The 4211-nt window shown below is 42.2% G+C and overlaps 1 long non-coding RNA gene across 1 annotated transcript; it reads left to right on the plus strand.

Moving 5' to 3' along the window:
* The first annotated feature begins 525 nt into the window (after positions 1 to 525).
* On the plus strand, positions 526 to 3329 carry LOC144515114 (uncharacterized). Its single transcript, XR_013501713.1, has 2 exons — positions 526 to 576; positions 755 to 3329. It is a non-coding gene; the product is annotated as an uncharacterized LOC144515114 (long non-coding RNA).
* Positions 3330 to 4211: the final 882 nt, after the last annotated feature.

A 4211-nucleotide genomic window follows, 5' to 3' on the forward strand; every position in this document is an offset into this window, starting at 1 on the left:
ATGTACTTTGAACCACTGAACAGCAATAAAATGAGCTGTAGCTGCAGCTGGCTGTGTTTCATGAGTAGTTCCACTTCCCATTGTTTTGGCTTAATCAGTGATGACAGAAGCACTTAGGAGAAGCACACGTAGGCCTAAGTAGCCTCGCTCACCTGTCTGAAAATAGACTGCTCACAATAAAGATGCATCACTGACTTTTGCTTCCCGCATTTCTCTGCGATTCCTCAATATGTTTGTTCAGACGCAAAAGAATATCACAGCAAAGCCTGGGAAAGGGCGTCCGTCTTCACTGTCAGGGTCCCAGAGGTGCTGACATCCCAGGGATATTGTGGAGCAGACCTGACCTGGGCTCAGACAAATATGTCTTCTTCTTTGGAAACCATCCATATGGGAACTACCAGCTCCCCTCATATCGTGGTCGAGTGGACCTGAGTGATCCGGAGACGAAGGGACGAAATGTTTCCGTTGTTCTGAAGAACGTCAGCGTCAACGACACCGGAACATACGAGTGTGGAGTTATAATCAGAGACGAACCTAAACTCTACAGCACCGTCCAGCTAAATGTCTCAGTCTCAGGTGAGTTTGTCTCTGTTTTTGTGACGTTTGTGTTTTCTCAAGATGAGACTTTTGTAGAGAACAGCTGCTGTGAGTCGGCAGATAATGTCTGACGACAGACTGAAGAGGAAACAGATTCTCTTGTGTTCTTCGGTCTTCTCCTGAAACCTGATTCCTCACAACTCTTTCTGCTCTGCAGGTCACACAGTTGGACACACTGTGGGAGGAAAAGACCCTGATGGAAATCTTTGGTGGGGAGTTGGTGTGGTTGTTGGTGGGCTTGTTGGTGTTGTTGTTGTTGGTTGTATAATTAAACAATACAGAGAACATAAACGCAGGCGTGGGGGTGTTACGGGTGGGGGCAGTGGTGTAGTCTAAGGTATTGTAGCTAGTATACTGTACAGTATATTGGCCAGAATCTGCCTTTGGGATAGGGGGGGCCATATCATAGTGGGGGGTCTGGGTGTCCTCCCCCAGGATTAAGGATGCACTGAATCCAGGATTCGGGCTCAGCCGAATATTGGGCTTTTTGACGGGTTCAGTTTCCACCGAACTGAAGCCTACTCGGCTGCTGCTCCTTAGCTAACGTTAGCTTTCTAATTTCACCCACGCAACATGCCTTCTGTAGTGGAATGGCTTTGAATGACGACCAAAAGCTTGTTTTTCACTGTGAACATTTACTGTTCAATATGTTGCAATTCTACACACAAGAAAGTGAGCAACTTAAGCTTGACGGACATGTTTTGCATCTGGCGTCTCACGTTCATCTCAGTAAGCTAGCAAGAGTACACAACAGACAACTTCCGTGTAGGCTACTTCAAAATAAAAGCACTTCCTGTGACGGTTCGCAGTAAAACTAAGGTTGTGTACCTTTTCACATATCAGCTGTAAATCAAGTACTGTAAATAATGTAAATAGTGAGTTTTAATCACACTATAATTGACCATTTCCTTTAGACTGTTTTAAACGAAACAACATGAATTTCTTATTTAATTGTTTAAATAAACATTTCATCACACACTGGTTAGCCAAAGTTAGCCTTGCCTTGAAAAAATGTGCTTTCCTACGATGTGAAAAGAGTGTGTGAATTCAACATTAAAACTACTGTGTACTAAAACTACAAAGTGCCTCACATCTCGTGGTGTTTCATCCGCCATCTTGACCGCATCGCTTAGCTACCCACGTGATCTCGTCACCTTCCCCTCTTTCTCTCACACTCTAACACACACACACACACACACACACACACATGTTCACCACATGTTTGCTTGTATTACCTTTGTTGTAGTTGTAACAAGTAACTAGAACTGCAAGCAGTTATGACCGGGTCCAAGCCTCCCCGGCGCGAGTCGCCCCTGATGACACTCGGAGTTCAGAGCCCGTGAAAGGAGAACCCAAAGCACGACGGCGGCGAGGCAAAAGTCAGGAAATGTCACTAAGTGCGAGCTCCAAAGTCTGAAGTGAAATACAATAGCAAATTTCCCATTCATTGAGTGAAAGGCCAAAACGCCTTTAGGGGGTGCTATAATTGAGGTAGAAACCTCAATTATAGCACGGACTCCCCAAGTTTTGTGAGTCTAGGTTAGACGTACTGCAGGGGCTCAATTTTTTAAGTTTTGTAGGGGGCGCTAACAAGCCATTTTTGTACGCCTATTCCCAAAACCCTTAAAATACGTACATTTTCACCAGAATTGATGCAACCGCCAATTTTGGTGAGTTTTTGAGTACGTTAAGCCCCTCAAAACGGCGATTTATTTGCAGGTCGAAGGAATAATGATTCCTTCAGTTTCAATAGCCGCTGTCGGCGCTCAGACCCTAAATATGATCTACAAAAAGCCTTTTATAGTCATGACTGTCTCCTTTGTGGCTGTGGGTGAAATGATAAGGTCTCACATTACTAGGGAAGTCCCAGGTAATTATTTTCCCAGCAGTAGCCTGGGAGTTATGACTCTAAAGAATGAAAACATCCTTCTGAATTATTAATGTATTGATTCCTTTTTCAGGAGATCAAATTCATGTGTTGTATGCATTTATTTTGATGTGCACTCTTTCTGCAAATTGAATATAGAAGAATAAATAAGTTAGTTTGTCAGAGATCAGTCACTACTCCTTAACAGTAAACTGCACATATTCATGTTCTATCTTTTTTTCCTGTAAGTCAGTCAATGATTACTGCTGCTTGAAAGCACTTCTTTCCCTTCATGGACCAAACATGGTGTCCCCGTGTCCTTTATTGGGCCCTCACCTCTCTGACACCCAGTGGCCCATTGGCTGATGTTTGGGTGAGTGTATATGACTGGTATGACTGGACTTTCTACCAGACGTGACCGCTCTCTGTAATGTGTTGTATGAAGCTACAGGATGCATTGTCCATTAATATAATAGAGTCTATGGTTTTAGTTCAGTGGCTTTCACTCAAAAGTTATTGTGTAGAAAACTGACTATTAAGCAGATAAGGTAGGAAGAGTTCAGGTACAAAAGGATAAGAAGCCGCGGCCATCTTTACAGAGATATTTGATTATTCATATTTAATTCCAGTACTTCTTTCCCCCTCTGCACCACTATTTGCATTCTTGCTAAGACACTTTGTATGTTTGTTGGTCTTTTTTATATTGCCCTATGCAGTTATTTTGGGGTTCATACTACTTAAATGTGTATGTTGATCTCTCTGTGTTCAGCTTCATGTCTGTTTCTGTCTTCCTGTAGGCTGTGTGTAACATTGAGAGACAGCTTCTGACCACTGATTAAAAATAATTATAATAATAGTAAAAGCATCCAGTCGTCCCCTTCATGACTTCACCCTCCTCTTCTCTCTCTCTCTCGCTCTCTCTCTCTCTATGGATCATTTGGACTGAACACAGATGGAATCAGCTCTCATATCATCTTTATTTCTTTATTACCACTGGTGTGTCTGATGTGTGTGTGTGTGTGTGTGTGTTTTAATTTTGCATAACCGTCTCGTGGGTGGCTCTTCATGGGTGCGTCTTTCCCAGAACTGTGAAATAACACGTTTTGTATTCAGATAAATGACATGTTGAAACAGATCTTCTCTAAAGTTTCATAATGTTGTTTACTTGCAGACAAACTGTCGCCTGGACCAAAAAATACAGATGATTGATGTGTTTACCCAGCTATGTAGAGTCATGCCAGAGGCTGCCGTGCCATTATAACCTAATAATGTAATAATAAATGATATTTTCAGGACATGTAAAGAGTGTAAAGATGCATATTGTGCAGATAGTTTAACGGGTATAGGTTGGCTGTTTAATTGTGACATTGTAATAAACTTTGAACAACGACGTACAGTAGCCTATATAATCGGGGTATATGATCACGTTTGACAACATTGCATCAGTCAGGAGATAAAGTACAGGACACTGCATGCAGAAAAAGTTGAACAGACTTGATAGTATACATGTTGTCTTGTGATATTTCAACGGTATAGCAGCAACGCACTGATAGATTTGTTCCAAACTTCAGCTTCCTATCGAATGAAAAAGCTCCTTTCACTCATCAAATACTTTGGGGGAAAACAGCGCCACTCTGTTGTCAATATTTAATTTCTGGGTGATACAGCCGAGGGGGAATAGGTTACAAATGAGCCGTAACGTTAGTTATGGCACTAAACACAGTGACAAGAGGCCTACTGTCTTCAT

The sequence above is a fragment of the Sander vitreus genome, unplaced genomic scaffold (genome assembly GCF_031162955.1).
Source record: "Sander vitreus isolate 19-12246 unplaced genomic scaffold, sanVit1 ctg940_0, whole genome shotgun sequence".
Lineage (NCBI taxonomy): Eukaryota > Metazoa > Chordata > Actinopteri > Perciformes > Percidae > Sander > Sander vitreus.